General features: G+C 37.6%; 1 pseudogene; it reads right to left on the bottom strand.

Annotated features, from left to right (window-relative positions):
• Positions 1-23,039, bottom strand: part of LOC123485028 — a 207,751-nt pseudogene that overhangs the window by 115,465 nt on the left and 69,247 nt on the right.

Raw genomic sequence — 23,039 nt, 5'->3', positions numbered from 1 at the left:
TGAATAAGACTGAATAAGACTGACTGAATAAGACTGACTGAATACGACTGAATAAGACTGACTGAATAAGACTGAATAAGACTGACTGAATAAGACTGACTGAATAAGACTGAATAAGACTGACTGAATAAGACTGACTGGATAAGACTGACTGAATAAGACTGAATAAGACTGACTGAATAAGACTGACTGGATAAGACTGACTGGATAAGACTGAATAAGACTGACTGAATAAGACTGAATAAGACTGAATAAGACTGACTGAATAAGACTGACTGGATAAGACTGACTGAATAAGACTGACTGGATAAGACTGACTGAATAAGACTGACTGAATAAGACTGACTGGATAAGACTGAATAAGACTGACTGAATAAGACTGACTGAATAAGACTGAATAAGACTGACTGAATAAGACTGACTGGATAAGACTGACTGAATAAGACTGACTGAATAAGACTGACTGGATAAGACTGACTGAATAAGACTGACTGAATAAGACTGACTGGATAAGACTGACTGAATAAGACTGACTGAATAAGACTGACTGGATAAGACTGAATAAGACTGACTGAATAAGACTGACTGGATAAGACTGAATAAGACTGACTGAATAAGACTGACTGAATAAGACTGATTGAATAAGACTGACTGAATAAGACTGAATAAGACTGACTAAATAAGACTGACTGAATAAGACTGACTGAATAAGACTGACTGAATAAGACTGAATAAGACTGACTGAATAAGACTGACTGAATAAGACTGAATAAGACTGACTGAATAAGACTGACTGAATAAGACTGACTGAATAAGACTGAATAAGACTGACTGAATAAGACTGACTGGATAAGACTGACTGAATGAGACTGACTGAATAAGACTGATTGAATAAGACTGACTGAATAAGACTGAATAAGACTGACTGAATAAGACTGACTGAATACGACTGACTGAATAAGACTGAATAAGACTGACTGAATAAGACTGACTGAATAAGACTGACTGAATAAGACTGAATAAGACTGACTGAATAAGACTGACTGGATAAGACTGACTGAATGAGACTGACTGAATAAGACTGATTGAATAAGACTGACTGAATAAGACTGAATAAGACTGACTGAATAAGACTGACTGGATAAGACTGACTGAATAAGACTGAATAAGACTGACTGAATAAGACTGACTGAATACGACTGAATAAGACTGACTGAATAAGACTGACTGGATAAGACTGACTGAATAAGACTGACTGAATAAGACTGACTGGATAAGACTGACTGAATAAGACTGACTGAATGAGACTGACTGAATAAGACTGATTGAATAAGACTGACTGAATAAGACTGAATAAGACTGACTGAATAAGACTGACTGAATAAGACTGACTGAATAAGACTGAATAAGACTGACTGAATAAGACTGACTGAATACGACTGAATAAGACTGACTGAATAAGACTGACTGGATAAGACTGACTGAATAAGGCTGACTGAATAAGACTGAATAAGACTGACTGAATAAGACTGACTGGATAAGACTGAATAAGACTGAATAAGACTGACTGAATAAGACTGACTGGATAAGACTGGATAAGACTGACTGAATAAGACTGACTGAATAAGACTGACTGGATAAGACTGACTGAATAAGACTGACTGGATAAGACTGACTGAATAAGACTGACTGAATGAGACTGACTGAATAAGACTGATTGAATAAGACTGACTGAATAAGACTGAATAAGACTGACTGAATAAGACTGACTGAATACGACTGAATAAGACTGACTGAATAAGACTGAATAAGACTGACTGAATAAGACTGACTGAATAAGACTGAATAAGACTGACTGAATAAGACTGACTGGATAAGACTGACTGAATAAGACAGAATAAGACTGACTGAATAAGACTGACTGGATAAGACTGACTGGATAAGACTGAATAAGACTGACTGAATAAGACTGAATAAGACTGAATAAGACTGACTGAATAAGACTGACTGGATAAGACTGACTGAATAAGACTGACTGGATAAGACTGACTGAATAAGACTGACTGAATAAGACTGACTGGATAAGACTGAATAAGACTGACTGAATAAGACTGACTGAATAAGACTGAATAAGACTGACTGAATAAGACTGACTGGATAAGACTGACTGAATAAGACTGACTGAATAAGACTGACTGGATAAGACTGACTGAATAAGACTGACTGAATAAGACTGACTGGATAAGACTGACTGAATAAGACTGACTGAATAAGACTGACTGGATAAGACTGAATAAGACTGACTGAATAAGACTGACTGGATAAGACTGAATAAGACTGACTGAATAAGACTGAATAAGACTGACTGGATAAGACTGACTGAATAAGACTGACTGAATAAGACTGACTGGATAAGACTGACTGAATAAGACTGACTGGATAAGACTGACTGAATAAGACTGAATAAGACTGACTGGATAAGACTGACTGAATAAGACTGACTGAATAAGACTGAATAAGACTGACTGAATAAGACTGAATAAGACTGACTGAATAAGACTGACTGAATAAGACTGAATAAGACTGACTGAATAAGACTGACTGAATAAGACTGACTGAATAAGACTGAATAAGACTGACTGAATAAGACTGACTGAATAAGACTGACTGAATAAGACTGACTGAATAAGACTGAATAAGACTGACTGAATAAGACTGACTGAATAAGACTGAATAAGACTGACTGAATAAGACTGAATAAGACTGACTGGATAAGACTGACTGGATAAGACTGACTGAATAAGACTGACTGGATAAGACTGACTGAATAAGACTGAATAAGACTGACTGAATAAGACTGACTGAATAAGACTGAATAAGACTGACTGAATAAGACTGACTGGATAAGACTGACTGAATAAGACTGAATAAGACTGACTGAATAAGACTGACTGGATAAGACTGACTGGATAAGACTGAATAAGACTGACTGAATAAGACTGAATAAGACTGAATAAGACTGACTGAATAAGACTGACTGGATAAGACTGACTGAATAAGACTGACTGGATAAGACTGACTGAATAAGACTGACTGAATAAGACTGACTGGATAAGACTGACTGAATAAGACTGACTGAATAAGACTGACTGAATAAGACTGACTGAATAAGACTGACTGAATAAGACTGAATAAGACTGAATAAGACTGACTGAATAAGACTCAGTATGACTGAATAAGACTGAATAAGACTGACTGAATAAGACTGACTGGATAAGACTGACTGAATAAGACTGAATAAGACTGACTGAATAAGACTGACTGGATAAGACTGACTGGATAAGACTGAATAAGACTGACTGAATAAGACTGAATAAGACTGAATAAGACTGACTGAATAAGACTGACTGGATAAGACTGACTGAATAAGACTGACTGGATAAGACTGACTGAATAAGACTGACTGAATAAGACTGACTGGATAAGACTGACTGAATAAGACTGACTGAATAAGACTGACTGAATAAGACTGACTGAATAAGACTGACTGAATAAGACTGACTGAATAAGACTGAATAAGACTGAATAAGACTGACTGAATAAGACTCAGTATGACTGAATAAGACTGAATAAGATTGATTGAATAAGACTGACTGAATAAGAATGAATACGACTGAATAAGACTGACTGAATAAGACTGACTGAATAAGACTGACTGAATAAGACTGAATAAGACTGAATAAGACTGACTGAATAAGACTCAGTATGACTGAATAAGACTGAATAAGATTGATTGAATAAGACTGACTGAATAAGACTGAATAAGACTGAATAAGACTGACTGAATAAGACTGACTGGATAAGACTGACTGAATAAGACTGACTGAATAAGACTGAATAAGACTGACTGAATAAGGTTGAATAAGACTGACTGGATAAGACTGACTGAATAAGACTGACTGAATAAGACTGAATAAGACTGACTGAATAAGGTTGAATAAGACTGACTGAATACGACTGAATAAGACTGACTGAATAAGACTGACTGAATAAGACTGGATAAGACTGACTGAATAAGACTGACTGGATAAGACTGACTGAATAAGACTGACTGAATAAGACTGAATAAGACTGACTGAATAAGGTTGAATAAGACTGACTGGATAAGACTGACTGAATAAGACTGAATAAAACTGGCTGTGTGTGTGTGTGTGTGTGTGTGTGTGTGTGTGTGTGTGTGTGTGTGTGTGTGTGTGTGTGTGTGTGTGTGTGTGACCTCTTGCCGGGTGGTAGGGCATCAGTCAGGGGCGGAGGAGAGTCGTACTGTCTGATGATATCCTTGATGTTACTGCTGGGGACGATGTCTACCTGAGGCAACACCGATGACTTCACCACCTCACCAGCAGGGGGCGGAGGACTGGTCACCACCGGGGCTACACATAACAGTGGGGAGAGAGGGGAGAGAGGGGAGAGGGGAGAGAGAGGGGAGAAGAGAGAGGGGAGAGAGGGAAGGAGAAGAGAGAGAGGAGAGAGGGAAGGAGGAGAGAGAGAGGAGAGAGAGGAGTGAGGGGAGGGAGGGGAGAGAGGGAGAGAGAGGAGAGAAGAGAGAGGGGTGAGAGAGGGGAGAGAGGGAAGGAGGAGAGAGAGAGGAGAGAGGGGAGAGAGAGGGGAGAGAGGGAAGGAGGAGAGAAAGATGAGAGAGAGGGGTGAGGGGAGTGAGGGGAGATGTCTTATTGTCTTATAAATCACATGATGTCTGATAGTCTTATAAATCATATGATGTCTGATAGTCTTATAAATCATATGATGTCTGATAGTCTTATAAATCACATGATGTCTGATAGTCTTATAAATCATATGATGTCTGATAGTCTTATAAATCATATGATGTCTGATAGTCTTATAAATCATACGATGTCTGATAGTCTTATAAATCACATGATGTCTGATAGTCTTATAAATCACATGATGTTTGATAGTCTTATAAATCATATGTCTGATAGTCTTATAAATCACATGATGTCTGATAGTCTTATAAATCAAATGATGTCTGATAGTCTTATAAATCACATGATGTCTGATAGTCTTATAAATCATATGATGTTTGATAGTCTTATAAATCACATGATGTCTGATAGTCTTGTAAATCATATGATGTTTGATAGTCTTATAAATCACATGATGTCTGATAGTCTTATAAATCATTCGATGTCTGATAGTCTTATAAATCATACGATGTCTGATAGTCTCATAAATCATATGATGTCTGATAGTCTTATAAATCATACGATGTCTGATAGTCTCATAAATCATATGATGTCTGATAGTCTTATAAATCATATGTCTGATATTCTTGTAAATCACATGATGTCTGAGTGTCTCATAAATCCTATGTCTGATAGTCTTGTAAATCATATGATGTCTGATAGTCTTATAAATCATATGATGTCTGATAGTCTTGTAAATCATATGTCTGATAGTCTTATAAATCACATGATGTCTGATAGTCTTATAAATCACATGATGTCTGATAGTCTTATAAATCACATGATGTCTGATAGTCTTATAAATCATACGATGTCTGATAGTCTCATAAATCACATGATGTCTGATAGTCTTATAAATCACATGATGTCTGATAGTCTCATAAATCACATAATGTCTGATAGTCTTATAAATCACATGATGTCTGATAGTCTTATAAATCACATGATGTCTGATAGTCTCATAAATCACATAATGTCTGATAGTCTTATAAATCACATGATGTCTGATAGTCTTATAAATCACATGATGTCTGATAGTCTTATAAATCACATGGAATTTTGTATTCATTAATTAATTACCAAACTTCTTGGCAGGTTCCTTGTTGATGGGGATGGCTGGAGCCTTCTGATGAGGAACACTGTCGTTACCTGCTAGTTTGGCCTGAGGAGGAGGAGGACACACACAACACACACCTGAAGTCCTAACGTCCTGACCTGCGGATACACCACAGTCAACCTGAAGTCCTAACGTCCTGACCTGCGGATACACCACAGTCAACCTGAAGTCCTAATGTCCTGACCTGCGGATACACCACAGTCAACCTGAAGTCCTGACCTGCGGATAAAACCACAGTCAACCTGAAGTCCTAACGTCCTGACCTGCGGATACACCACAGTCAACCTGAAGTCCTAACGTCCTGACCTGCAGATACACCACAGTCAACCTGAAGTCCTAACGTCCTGACCTGCAGATACACCACAGTCAACCTGAAGTCCTAACGTCCTGACCTGCAGATACACCACAGTCAACCTGAAGTCCTAACGTCCTGACCTGCAGATACACCACAGTCAACCTGAAGTCCTAACGTCCTGACCTGCAGATACACCACAGTCAACCTGAAGTCCTAACGTCCTGACCTGCGGATACACCACAGTCAACCTGAAGTCCTAACGTCCTGACCTGCAGATACACCACAGTCAACCTGAAGTCCTAACGTCCTGTACTGCAGATACACCACAGTCAACCTGAAGTCCTAACGTCCTGACCTGCAGATACACCACAGTCAACCTGAAGTCCTAACGTCCTGACCTGCAGATACACCACAGTCAACCTGAAGTCCTAACGTCCTGACCTGCAGATACACCACAGTCAACCTGAAGTCCTAACGCCCTGACCTGCAGATACACCACAGTCAACCTGAAGTCCTAACGTCCTGACCTGCAGATACACCACAGTCAACCTGAAGTCCTAACGTCCTGACCTGCGGATACACCACAGTCAACCTGAAGTCCTAACGTCCTGACCTGCAGATACACCACAGTCAACCTGAAGTCCTAACGTCCTGACCTGCAGATACACCACAGTCAACCTGAAGTCCTAACGTCCTGACCTGCAGATACACCACAGTCAACCTGAAGTCCTAACGTCCTGACCTGCACCACAGTCAACCTGAAGTCCTAACGTCCTGACCTGCAGATACACCCCAGTCAACCTGAAGTCCTAACGTCCTGACCTGCGGATACACCACAGTCAACCTGAAGTCCTAACGTCCTGACCTGCAGATACACCACAGTCAACCTGAAGTCCTAACGTCCTGACCTGCGGATACACCACAGTCAACCTGAAGTCCTAACGTCCTGACCTGCAGATACACCACAGTCAACCTGAAGTCCTAACGTCCTGACCTGCAGATACACCCCAGTCAACCTGAAGTCCTAACGTCCTGACCTGCGGATACACCACAGTCAACCTGAAGTCCTAACGTCCTGACCTGCAGATACACCACAGTCAACCTGAAGTCCTAACGTCCTGACCTGCAGATACACCACAGTCAACCTGAAGTCCTAACGTCCTGACCTGCAGATACACCACAGTCAACCTGAAGTACCACACTAAAAAGGCATCCAAAAGGGTTCTTCGGCTGTCCCGGTTCGGGAGAACCCGTTGAAGAACCCGTTTGGTTTCCCTGTGGAAACCCTCTGTGGAAAGGATTATACCTGGAACTCAAAAGGGTTCTTCAAAAGGGTCTCTCACGGTGGACAGCCGAAGAACCCTTTTAGGTTTTAGATAGAACCTTTATTCTAATGAGTGTAACACTCAGGTAGGTATAGACTCACCTGCTGGGGGTTCAGGTTCCAGGCTGGACGAGGCTGTACCTCAGGACTGGTGGGTTGGCTAGCCCCACGGGAGACAGGGGCAGGCTGGGTAGTGGAGTTGGGTCTGGGGGTCTGGGTCTGGGTCTGGGAGGTAGGATAGGGGTCAGGGGGGCTGGCTGGACTGGAGGTGCCAGGGACAGCAGTATAGGGGCTAGGAGGCGTGACAGCATAAGGACTGGGTGGGATGTTAGCGTACGGGCTTGGGGGGAAGTGTGTGTAGGGGCCAGGCGGAAGGCAGTGGGGGTTGGGGAGGATGGGGCTCATGGGGGTGAGGTGAGGGGGAGGTGGGGGCGAGGTCACGGGGGAGGTTACTAAAGCCATGGCCTGCATCGTCATCTGCTGGGCCTGGGGAGGAGGAGGGGAGGGGGAGGGGAGAGGAGAAAGGGGAGGGAGGAGGGGGAGGGGGGAGGAGGATGAGGAGGGAGGGAGGGGAGGAGGGAGGGAGGTGAGGGAGGAGGGGGAGGAGGGGAGAGGAAAAGGGGGAGGGAGGAGGTGAGGACAGGGAGGAGGAGGGAGGAGGGGGAGGAAGATGAGGGAGGAGGGGGAGGGGGAGGGGAGGATGAGGGATGGGGAGGAGGGGGAGGAGGAGGGAGGAGGGGGGAGGAGGAGTTAGACGTAACCTACCATAATGATGTTGAAAAAGTTAGACGTAACCTACCATAATGATGTTGAACAAGTTAGACGTAACCTACCATAATGATGTTGAACAAGTTAGACGTATCCTACCATAATGATGTTGAACAAGTTAGACGTATCCTACCATAATGATGTTGAACAAGTTAGACGTAACCTACCATAATGATGTTAAATAAGTTAGACGTAACCTACCATAATGATGTTGAACAAGTTAGACGTAACCTACCATAAAGATGTTGAACAAGTTAGACGTAACCTACCATAATGATGTTGAACACGTAACCTACCATAATGATGTTGAACAAGTTAGACGTAACCTACCATAATGATGTTGAACAAGTTAGACGTAACCTACCATAATGATGTTGAACAAGTTAGACGTATCCTACCATAATGATGTTGAACAAGTTAGACGTATCCTACCATAATGATGTTGAACAAGTCAGACGTAACCTACCATAATGATGTTGAATAAGTTAGACGTAACCTACCATAATGATGTTGAACAAGTTAGACGTAACCTACCATAAAGATGTTGAACAAGTTAGACGTAATCTACCATAATGATGTTGAACACGTAACCTACCATAATGATGTTGAACAAGTTAGACGTAACCTACCATAATGATGTTGAACACGTTAGACGTAACCTACCATAATGATGTTGAATAAGTTAGACGTAACCTACCATAATGATGTTGAACAAGTTAGACATAACCTACCATAATGATGTTGAACACGTTAGACGTAACCTACCATAATGATGTTGAATAAGTTAGACGTAACCTACCATAATGATGTTGAACACGTTAGACGTAACCTACCATAATGATGTTGAACAAGTTAGACGTAACCTACAATAATGATGTTGAACAAGTTAGACGTAACCTACCATAATGATGTTGAATAAGATAGACGTATCCTACCATAATGATGTTGAACAAGTTAGACGTAACCTACCATAATGATGTTGAACAAGTTAGACGTAACCTACCATAATGATGTTGAACAAGTTAGACGTAACCTATCATAATGATGTTGAAGAAGTTAGACGTAACCTACCATAATGATGTTGAACAAGTTAGACGTAACCTACCATAATGATGTTGAACAAGTTAGACGTAACCTACCATAATGATGTTGAACACGTTAGACGTAACCTACCATATTGATGTTGAACACGTAACCTACCATAATGATGTTGAACAAGTTAGACGTAACCTACCATAATGATGTTGAACAAGTTAGACGTAACCTACCATAATGATGTTGAACAAGTTAGACGAATCCTACCATAATGATGTTGAACAAGTTAGACGTATCCTACCATAATGATGTTGAACAAGTTAGACGTAACCTACCATAATGATGTTGAATAAGTTAGACGTAACCTACCATAATGATGTTGAACAAGTTAGACGTAACCTACCATAAAGATGTTGAACAAGTTAGACGTAACCTACCATAATGATGTTGAACACGTAACCTACCATAATGATGTTGAACAAGTTAGACGTAACCTACCATAATGATGTTGAACACGTTAGACGTAACCTACCATAATGATGTTGAATAAGTTAGACGTAACCTACCATAATGATGTTGAACAAGTTAGACGTAACCTACCATAATGATGTTGAACACGTTAGACGTAACCTACCATAATGATGTTGAATAAGTTAGACGTAACCTACCATAATGATGTTGAACACGTAACCTACCATAATGATGTTGAACAAGTTAGACGTAACCTACCATAATGATGTTGAACAAGTTAGACGTAACCTACCATAATGATGTTGAACACGTTAAACGTAACCTACCATAATGATGTTGAACAAGTTAGACGTAACCTATCACAATGATGTTGAATAAGTTAGACGTAACCTACCATAATGATGTTGAACAAGTTAGACGTAACCTACCATAATGATGTTGAACAAGTTAGACGTAACCTACCATAATGATGTTGAACAAGTTAGACGTAACCTATCATAATGATGTTGAACAAGTTATACGTAACCTACCATAATGATGTTGAACAAGTTAGACGTATCCTACCATAATGATGTTGAACAAGTTAGACGTATCCTACCATAATGATGTTGAACAAGTTAGACGTAACCTACCATAATGATGTTGAATAAGTTAGACGTAACCTACCATAATGATGTTGAACAAGTTAGACATAACCTACCATAAAGATGTTGAACAAGTTAGACGTAACCTACCATAATGATGTTGAACACGTAACCTACCATAATGATGTTGAACAAGTTAGACGTAACCTACCATAATGATGTTGAACAAGTTAGACGTAACCTACCATAATGATGTTGAACATGTTAGACGTAACCTACCCTAATGATGTTGAACAAGTTAGACGTAACCTACCATAATGATGTTGAACAAGTTAGACGTAACCTACCATAATGATGTTGAACAAGTTAGACGTAACCTACCATAATGATGTTGAACAAGTTAGACGTAACCTACCATAATGATGTTGAACAAGTTAGACGTAACCTACCATAATGATGTTGAACAAGTTAGACGTAACCTACCATAATGATGTTGAACAAGTTAGATGTAACCTACCATAATGATGTTGAACAAGTTAGACGTAACCTACCATAATGATGTTGAACACGTTAGACGTAACCTACCATAATGATGTTGAACACGTAACCTACCATAATGATGTTGAACAAGTTAGACGTAACCTACCATAATGATGTTGAACACGTAACCTACCATAATGATGTTGAACAAGTTAGACGTAACCTACCATAATGATGTTGAATAAGTTAGACGTAACCTACCATAATGATGTTGAACAAGTTAGACGTAACCTACCATAATGATGTTGAACAAGTTAGACGTAACCTACCATAATGATGTTGAACACGTAACCTACCATAATGATGTTGAACAAGTTAGACGTAACCTACCATAATGATGAAGAATAAGTTAGACGTAACCTACCATAATGATGTTGAACAAGTTAGACGTAACCTACCATAATGATGTTGAACAAGTTAGACGTAACCTACCATAATGATGTTGAACACGTAACCTACCATAATGATGTTGAACAAGTTAGACGTAACCTACCATAATGATGTTGAACAAGTTAGACGTAACCTACCATAATGATGTTGAACACGTAACCTACCATAATGATGTTGAACAAGTTAGACGTAACCTACCATAATGATGTTGAACAAGTTAGACGTAACCTACCATAATGATGTTGAACAAGTTAGACGTAACCTACCATAATGATGTTGAACACGTTAGACGTAACCTACCATAATGATGTTGAACAAGTTAGACGTAACCTACCATAATGATGTTGAACAAGTTAGACGTAACCTACCATAATGATGTTGAACAAGTTAGACGTAACCTACCATAATGATGTTGAATAAGTTAGACGTAACCTACCATAATGATGTTGAACAAGTTAGACGTAACCTACCATAATGATGTTGAACAAGTTAGACGTAACCTACCATAATGATGTTGAATAAGTTAGACGTAACCTACCATAATGATGTTGAATAAGTTAGACGTAACCTACCATAATGATGTTGAACACGTTAGACGTAACCTACCATAATGATGTTGAATAAGTTAGACGTAACCTACCATAATGATGTTGAACACGTAACCTACCATAATGATGTTGAATAAGTTAGACGTAACCTACCATAATGATGTTGAACAAGTTAGACGTAACCTACCATAATGATGTTGAATAACTTAGACGTAACCTACCATAATGATGTTGAACACGTTAGACGTAACCTACCATAATGATGTTGAATAAGTTAGACGTAACCTACCATAATGATGTTGAATAAGTTAGACGTAACCTACCATAATGATGTTGAACAAGTTAGACGTAACCTACCATAATGATGTTGAACAAGTTAGACGTAACCTACCATAATGATGTTGAACACGTAACCTACCATAATGATGTTGAACACGTAACCTACCATAATAATGTTGAACAAGTTAGACGTAACCTACCATAATGATGTTGAACAAGTTAGACGTAACCTACCATAATGATGTTGAACAAGTTAGACGTAACCTACCATAATGATGTTGAACAAGTTAGACATAACCTACCATAATGATGTTGAACAAGTTAGACGTAACCTACCATAATGATGTTGAACAAGTTAGACGTAACCTACCATAATGATGTTGAACAAGTTAGACGTAACCTACCATAATGATGTTGAACAAGTTAGACGTAACCTACCATAATGATGTTGAACAAGTTTGACGTAACCTACCATAATGATGTTGAACAAGTTAGACATAACCTACCATAATGATGTTGAACACGTAACCTACCATAATGATGTTGAATAAGTTAGACGTAACCTACCATAATGATGTTGAACAAGTTAGACGTAACCTACCATAATGATGTTGAATAAGTTAGACGTAACCTACCATAATGATGTTGAATAAGTTAGACGTAACCTACCATAATGATGTTGAATAAGTTAGACGTAACCTACCATAATGATGTTGAACAACTTAGACGTAACCTACCATAATGATGTTGAACAAGTTAGACGTAACCTACCATAATGATGTTGAACAAGTTAGACGTAACTTACCATAATGATGTTGAACAAGTTAGACGTAACCTACCATAATGATGTTGAACAAGTTAGACGTAACCTACCATAATGATGTTGAACACGTAACCTACCATAATGATGTTGAACAAGTTAGACGTAACCTACCATAATGATGTTGAACAAGTTAGACGTAACCTACCATAATGATGTTGAACAAGTTAGACGTAACCTACCATAATGATGTTGAACAAGTTAGACGTAACCTACCATAATGATGTTGAACAAGTTAGACGTAACCTACCATAATGATGTTGAACAAGTTAGACGTAACCTACCATAATGATGTTGAACAAGTTAGACGTAACCTACCATAATGATGTTGAACAAGTTAGACGTAACCTACCATAATGATGTTGAACAAGTTAGACGTAACCTACCATAATGATGTTGAACAAGTTAGACGTAACCTACCATAATGATGTTGAACAAGTTAGACGTAACCTACCATAATGATGTTGAACAAGTTAGACGTAACCTACCATAATGATGTTGAACAAGTTAGACGTAACCTACCATAATGATGTTGAACAAGTTAGACGTAACCTACCATAATGATGTTGAACAAGTTAGACGTAACCTACCATAATGATGTTGAACAAGTTAGACGTAACTTACCATAATGATGTTGAACAAGTTAGACGTAACCTACCATAATGATGTTGAACAAGTTAGACGTAACCTACCATAATGATGTTGAACACGTAACCTACCATAATGATGTTGAACAAGTTAGACGCAACCTACCATAATGATGTTGAACAAGTTAGACGTAACCTACCATAATGATGTTGAACAAGTTAGACGTAACCTACCATAATGATGTTGAACAAGTTAGACGTAACCTACCATAATGATGTTGAACAAGTTAGACGTAACCAACCATAATGATGTTGAACAAGTTAGACGTAACCTACCATAATGATGTTGAACAAGTTAGACGTAACCTACCATAATGATGTTGAACAAGTTAGACGTAACCTACCATAATGATGTTGAATAAGTTAGACGTAACCTACCATAATGATGTTGAACAAGTTAGACGTAACCTACCATAATGATGTTGAACAAGTTAGACGTAACCTACCATAATGATGTTGAACAAGTTAGACGTAACTTACCATAATGATGTTGAACAAGTTAGACGTAACCTACCATAATGATGTTGAACAAGTTAGACGTAACCTACCATAATGATGTTGAACACGTAACCTACCATAATGATGTTGAACAAGTTAGACGCAACCTACCATAATGATGTTGAACAATTTAGACGTAACCTACCATAATGATGTTGAACAAGTTAGACGTAACCTACCATAATGATGTTGAACAAGTTAGACGTAACCTACCATAATGATGTTGAACAAGTTAGACGTAACCAACCATAATGATGTTGAACAAGTTAGACGTAACCTACCATAATGATGTTGAACAAGTTAGACGTAACCTACCATAATGATGTTGAACAAGTTAGACGTAACCTACCATAATGATGTTGAATAAGTTAGACGTAACCTACCATAATGATGTTGAACAAGTTAGACGTAACCTACCATAATGATGTTGAACAAGTTAGACGTAACCTACCATAATGATGTTGAACAAGTTAGACGTAACCTACCATAATGATGTTGAACACGTAACCTACCATAATGATGTTGAACAAGTTAGACGTAACCTACCATAATGATGTTGAACAAGTTAGACGTAACCTACCATAATGATGTTGAACAAGTTAGACGTAACCTACCATAATGATGTTGAACAAGTTAGACGTAACCTACCATAATGATGTTGAACACGTAACCTACCATAATGATGTTGAACAAGTTAGACGTAACCTACCATAATGATGTTGAACAAGTTAGACGTAACCTACCATACTGATGTTGAACAAGTTAGACGTAACCTACCATAATGATGTTGAACAAGTTAGACGTAACCTACCATAATGATGTTGAACAAGTTAGACGTAACCTACCATAATGATGTTGAACACGTAACCTACCATAATGATGTTGAACAAGTTAGACGTAACCTACCATAATGATGTTGAACAAGTTAGACGTAACCTACCATAATGATGTTGAACAAGTTAGACGTAACCTACCATAATGATGTTGAACACGTAACCTACCATAATGATGTTGAACAAGTTAGACGTAACCTACCATAATGATGTTGAACAAGTTAGACGTAACCTACCATAATGATGTTGAACATTGTAACCTACCATAATGATGTTGAACAAGTTAGACGTAACCTACCATAATGATGTTGAACAAGTTAGACGTATCCTACCATAATGATGTTGAACAAGTTAGACGTAACCTACCATAATGATGTTGAACAAGTTAGACGTAATCTACCATAATGATGTTGAACAAGTTAGACGTAACCTACCATAATGATGTTGAACACGTAACCTACCATAATGATGTTGAACAAGTTAGACGTAACCTACCATAATGATGTTGAACAAGTTAGACGTAACCTACCATAATGATGTTGAACAAGTTAGACGTAACCTACCATAATGATGTTGAATAAGTTAGACGTAACCTACCATAATGATGTTGAATAAGTTAGACGTAACCTACCATAATGATGTTGAACACGTTAGACGTAACCTACCATAATGATGTTGAATAAGTTAGACGTAACCTACCATAATGATGTTGAACAAGTTAGACGTAACCTACCATAATGATGTTGAACAAGTTAGACGTAACCTACCATAATGATGTTGAACAAGTTAGACGTAACCTACCATAATGATGTTGAACAAGTTAGACGTAACCTACCATAATGATGTTGAACAAGTTAGACGTAACCTACCATAATGATGTTGAACAAGTTAGACGTAACCTACCATAATGATGTTGAACAAGTTAGATGTAACCTACCATAATGATGTTGAACAAGTTAGACGTAACCTACCATAATGATGTTGAACACGTTAGACGTAACCTACCATAATGATGTTGAACACGTAACCTACCATAATGATGTTGAACAAGTTAGACGTAACCTACCATAATGATGTTGAACAAGTAACAAACCATAATGATGTTGAACAAGTTAGACGTAACCTACCATAATGATGTTGAATAAGTTAGACGTAACCTACCATAATGATGTTGAACAAGTTAGACGTAACCTACCATAATGATGTTGAACAAGTTAGACGTAACCTACCATAATGATGTTGAACACTTAACCTACCATAATGATGTTGAACAAGTTAGACGTAACCTACCATAATGATGTTGAATAAGTTAGACGTAACCTACCATAATGATGTTGAACAAGTTAGACGTAACCTACCATAATGATGTTGAACAAGTTAGACGTAACCTACCATAATGATGTTGAACACGTAACCTACCATAATGATGTTGAACAAGTTAGACGTAACCTACCATAATGATGTTGAACAAGTTAGACGTAACCTACCATAATGATGTTGAACAAGTTAGACGTAACCTACCATAATGATGTTGAACAACGTAACCTACCATAATGATGTTGAACAAGTTAGACGTAACCTACCATAATGATGTTGAATAAGTTAGACGTAACCTACCATAATGATGTTGAACAAGTTAGACGTAACCTACCATAATGATGTTGAACACACGTAACCTACCATAATGATGTTGAACAAGTTAGACGTAACCTACCATAATGATGTTGAACAAGTTAGACGTAACTCTACCATAATGATGTTGAACACGTAACCTACCATAATGATGTTGAACAAGTTAGACGTAACCTACCATAATGATGTTGAACAAGTTAGACGTAACCTACCATAATGATGTTGAACAAGTAGCGTAACCTACCATAATGATGTTGAACAAGTTAGACGTAACCTACCATAATGATGTTGAACAAGTTAGACGTAACCTACCATAATGATGTTGAACAAGTTAGACGTAACCTACCATAATGATGTTGAACAAGTTAGACGTAACCTACCATAATGATGTTGAACAAGTTAGACGTAACCTACCATAATGATGTTGAACAAGTTAGACGTAACCTACCATAATGATGTTGAATAAGTTAGACGTAACCTACCATAATGATGTTGAACAAGTTAGACGTAACCTACCATAATGATGTTGAACAAGTTAGACGTAACCTACCATAATGATGTTGAACAAGTTAGACGTAACCTACCATAATGATGTTGAACAAGTTAGACGTAACCTACCATAATGATGTTGAACAAGTTAGACGTAACCTACCATAATGATGTTGAACAAGTTAGACGTAACCTACCATAATGATGTTGAACAAGTTAGACGTAACCTACCATAATGATGTTGAACAAGTTAGACGTAACCTACCATAATGATGTTGAACAAGTTAGACGTAACCTACCATAATGATGTTGAACAAGTTAGACGTAACCTACCATAATGATGTTGAACAAGTTAGACGTAACCTACCATAATGATGTTGAACACGTAACCTACCATAATGATGTTGAACAAGTTAGACGCAACCTACCATAATGATGTTGAACAAGTTAGACGTAACCTACCATAATGATGTTGAACAAGTTAGACGTAACCTACCATAATGATGTTGAACAAGTTAGACGTAACCTACCATAATGTTGAACAAGTTAGACAAAACCAACCATAATGATGTTGAACAAGTTAGACGTAACCTACCATAATGATGTTGAACAAGTTAGACGTAACCTACCATAATGATGTTGAACAAGTTAGACGTAACCTACCATAATGATGTTGAATAAGTTAGACGTAACCTACCATAATGATGTTGAACAAGTTAGACGTAACCTACCATAATGATGTTGAACAAGTTAGACGTAACCTACCATAATGATGTTGAACAAGTTAGACGTAACCTACCATAATGATGTTGAACAAGTTAGACGTAACCTACCATAATGATGTTGAACAAGTTAGACGTAACCTACCATAATGATGTTGAACAAGTTAACGTAACCTACCATAATGATGTTGAACAAGTTAGACGTAACCTACCATAATGATGTTGAACAAGTTAGACGTAACCTACCATAATGATGTTGAACAAGTTAGACGTAACCTACCATAATGATGTTGAACAAGTTAGACGTAACCTACCATAATGATGTTGAACAAGTTAGACGTAACCTACCATAATGATGTTGAACAAGTTAGACGTAACCTACCATAATGATGTTGAACAAGTTAGACGTAACCTACCATAATGATGTTGAACAAGTTAGACGTAACCTACCATAATGATGTTGAACAAGTTAGACGTAACCTACCATAATGATGTTGAACAAGTTAGACGTAACCTACCATAATGATGTTGAACAAGTTAGACGTAACCTACCATAATGATGTTGAACAAGTTAGACGTAACCTACCATAATGATGTTGAACAAGAACGTAACCTACCATAATGATGTTGAACAAGTTAGACGTAACCTACCATAATGATGTTGAACAAGTTAGACGTAACCTACCATAATGATGTTGAACAAGTTAGACGTAACCTACCATAATGATGTTGAACAAGTTAGACGTAACCTACCATAATGATGTTGAACACGTAACCTACCATAATGATGTTGAACAAGTTAGACGTAACCTACCATAATGATGTTGAACAAGTTAGACGTAACCTACCATAATGATGTTGAACAAGTTAGACGTAACCTACCATAATGATGTTGAACAAGTTAGACGTAACCTACCATAATGATGTTGAACAAGTTAGACGTAACCTACCATAATGATGTTGAACAGCGTAACCTACCATAATGATGTTGAACAAGTTAGACGTAACCTACCATAATGATGTTGAACAAGTTAGACGTAACCTACCATAATGATGTTGAACAAGTTAGACGTAACCTACCATAATGATGTTGAACATTACGTAACCTACCATAATGATGTTGAACAAGTTAGACGTAACCTACCATAATGATGTTGAACAAGTTAGACGTAACCTACCATAATGATGTTGAACAAGTTAGACGTAACCTACCATAATGATGTTGAACAAGTTAGACGTAACCTACCATAATGATGTTGAACAAGTTAGACGTAACCTACCATAATGATGTTGAACAAGTTAGACGTAACCTACCATAATGATGTTGAACAAGTTAGACGTAACCTACCATAATGATGTTGAACACGTAACCTACCATAATGATGTTGAACAAGTTAGACGTAACCTACCATAATGATGTTGAACAAGTTAGACGTAACCTACCATAATGATGTTGAACAAGTTAGACGTAACCTACCATAATGATGTTGAACAAGTTAGACGTAACCTACCATAATGATGTTGAACAAGTTAGACGTAACCTACCATAATGATGTTGAACAAGTTAGACGTAACCTACCATAATGATGTTGAACAAGTTAGACGTAACCTACCATAATGATGTTGAACAAGTTAGACGTAACCTACCATAATGATGTTGAACAAGTTAGACGTAACCTACCATAATGATGTTGAACAAGTTAGACGTAACCTACCATAATGATGTTGAACAAGTTAGACGTAACCTACCATAATGATGTTGAACAAGTTAGACGTAACCTACCATAATGATGTTGAACAAGTTAGACGTAACCTACCATAATGATGTTGAACAAGTTAGACGTAACCTACCATAATGATGTTGAACAAGTTAGACGTAACCTACCATAATGATGTTGAACAAGTTAGACGTAACCTACCATAATGATGTTGAACAAGTTAGACGTAACCTACCATAATGATGTTGAACAAGTTAGCGTAACCTACCATAATGATGTTGAACAAGTTAGACGTAACCTACCATAATGATGTTGAACAAGTAACGTAACTACCATAATGATGTTGAACAAGTTAGACGTAACCTACCATAATGATGTTGAACAAGTTAGACGTAACCTACCATAATGATGTTGAACAAGTTAGACGTAACCTACCATAATGATGTTGAACAAGTTAGACGTAACCTACCATAATGATGTTGAACACGTAACCTACCATAATGATGTTGAACAAGTTAGACGTAACCTACCATAATGATGTTGAACAAGTTAGACGTAACCTACCATAATGATGTTGAACAAGTTAGACGTAACCTACCATAATGATGTTGAACAAGTTAGACGTAACCTACCATAATGATGTTGAACAACGTAACCTACCATAATGATGTTGAACAAGTTAGACGTAACCTACCATAATGATGTTGAACAAGTTAGACGTAACCTACCATAATGATGTTGAACAAGTTAGACGTAACCTACCATAATGATGTTGAACACGTAACCTACCATAATGATGTTGAACAAGTTAGACGTAACCTACCATAATGATGTTGAACAAGTTAGACGTAACCTACCATAATGATGTTGAACAAGTTAGACGTAACCTACCATAATGATGTTGAACACGTAACCTACCATAATGATGTTGAACAAGTTAGACGTAACCTACCATAATGATGTTGAACAAGTTAGACGTAACCTACCATAATGATGTTGAACAACGACGTAACCTACCATAATGATGTTGAACAAGTTAGACGTAACCTACCATAATGATGTTGAACAAGTTAGACGTAACCTACCATAATGATGTTGAACAAGTTAGACGTAACCTACCATAATGATGTTGAACAAGTTAGACGTAACCTACCATAATGATGTTGAACAAGTTAGACGTAACCTACCATAATGATGTTGAACAAGTTAGCGTAACCTACCATAATGATGTTGAACAAGTTAGACGTAACCTACCATAATGATGTTGAACAAGTTAGACGTAACCTACCATAATGATGTTGAACAAGTTAGACGTAACCTACCATAATGATGTTGAATAAGTTAGACGTAACCTACCATAATGATGTTGAATAAGTTAGACGTAACCTACCATAATGATGTTGAACACGTTAGACGTAACCTACCATAATGATGTTGAACAAGTTAGACGTAACCTACCATAATGATGTTGAATAAGTTAGACGTAACCTACCATAATGATGTTGAACAAGTTAGACGTAACCTACCATAATGATGTTGAACAAGTTAGACGTAACCTACCATAATGATGTTGAACAAGTTAGACGTAACCTACCATAATGATGTTGAACAAGTTAGACGTAACCTACCATAATGATGTTGAACAAGTTAGACGTAACCTACCATAATGATGTTGAACAAGTTAGACGTAACCTACCATAATGATGTTGAACAAGTTAGACGTAACCTACCATAATGATGTTGAACAAGTTAGACGTAACCTACCATAATGATGTTGAACAAGTGGACGTAACCTACCATAATGATGTTGAACAAGTTAGGCGTAACCTACCATAATGATGTTGAACAAGTTAGCGTAACCTACCATAATGATGTTGAACAAGTTAGACGTAACCTACCATAATGATGTTGAACAAGTTAGACGTAACCTACCATAATGATGTTGAACAAGTTAGACGTAACCTACCATAATGATGTTGAACAAGTTAGACGTAACCTACCATAATGATGTTGAACAACGTAACCTACCATAATGATGTTGAACAAGTTAGACGTAACCTACCATAATGATGTTGAACAAGTTAGACGTAACCTACCATAATGATGTTGAACAAGTTAGACGTAACCTACCATAATGATGTTGAACAAGTTAGACGTAACCTACCATAATGATGTTGAACACGTAACATACCATAATGATGTTGAACAAGTTAGACGTAACCTACCATAATGATGTTGAACAAGTTAGACGTAACCTACCATAATGATGTTGAACACGTAGAACCTACCATAATGATGTTGAACAAGTTAGACGTAACCTACCATAATGATGTTGAACAAGTTAGACGTAACCTACCATAATGATGTTGAACAAGTTAGACGTAACCTACCATAATGATGTTGAACAAGTTAGACGTAACCTACCATAATGATGTTGAACAAGTTAGACGTAACCTACCATAATGATGTTGAACAAGTTAGACGTAACCTACCATAATGATGTTGAACAAGTTAGACGTAACCTACCATAATGATGTTGAATAAGTTAGACGTAACCTACCATAATGATGTTGAACAAGTTAGACGTAACCTACCATAATGATGTTGAACAAGTTAGACGTAACCTACCATAATGATGTTGAACACGTAACCTACCATAATGATGTTGAACAAGTTAGACGTAACCTACCATAATGATGTTGAACAAGTTAGACGTAACCTACCATAATGATGTTGAACAAGTTAGACGTAACCTACCATAATGATGTTGAACAAGTTAGACGTAACCTACCATAATGATGTTGAATAAGTTAGACGTAACCTACCATAATGATGTTGAACAAGTTAGACGTAACCTACCATAATGATGTTGAACAAGTTAGACGTAACCTACCATAATGATGTTGAACAAGTTAGACGTAACCTACCATAATGATGTTGAACAAGTTAGACGTAACCTACCATAATGATGTTGAACAAGTTAGACGTAACCTACCATAATGATGTTGAACACGTAACCTACCATAATGATGTTGAACAAGTTAGACGTAACCTACCATAATGATGTTGAACAAGTTAGACGTAACCTACCATAATGATGTTGAACAAGTTAGACGTAACCTACCATAATGATGTTGAACAAGTTAGACGTAACCTACCATAATGATGTTGAACAAGTTAGACGTAACCTACCATAATGATGTTGAACAAGTTAGACGTAACCTACCATAATGATGTTGAACAAGTTAGACGTAACCTACCATAATGATGTTGAACAAGTTAGACGTAACCTACCATAATGATGTTGAACAAGTTAGACGTAACCTACCATAATGATGTTGAACAAGTTAGACGTAACCTACCATAATGATGTTGAACAAGTTAGACGTAACCTACCATAATGATGTTGAACAAGTTAGACGTAACCTACCATAATGATGTTGAACAAGTTAGACGTAACCTACCATAATGATGTTGAACAAGTTAGACGTAACCTACCATAATGATGTTGAACAAGTTAGACGTAACCTACCATAATGATGTTGAACAAGTTAGACGTAACC

The sequence above is a fragment of the Coregonus clupeaformis genome, unplaced genomic scaffold, assembly GCF_020615455.1.
Source record: "Coregonus clupeaformis isolate EN_2021a unplaced genomic scaffold, ASM2061545v1 scaf0537, whole genome shotgun sequence".
Classification (NCBI taxonomy): domain Eukaryota; kingdom Metazoa; phylum Chordata; class Actinopteri; order Salmoniformes; family Salmonidae; genus Coregonus; species Coregonus clupeaformis.
The sequence above is the reverse complement of the archived record's forward strand: the minus strand, read 5'-3'. Positions and strand labels throughout refer to the sequence as shown.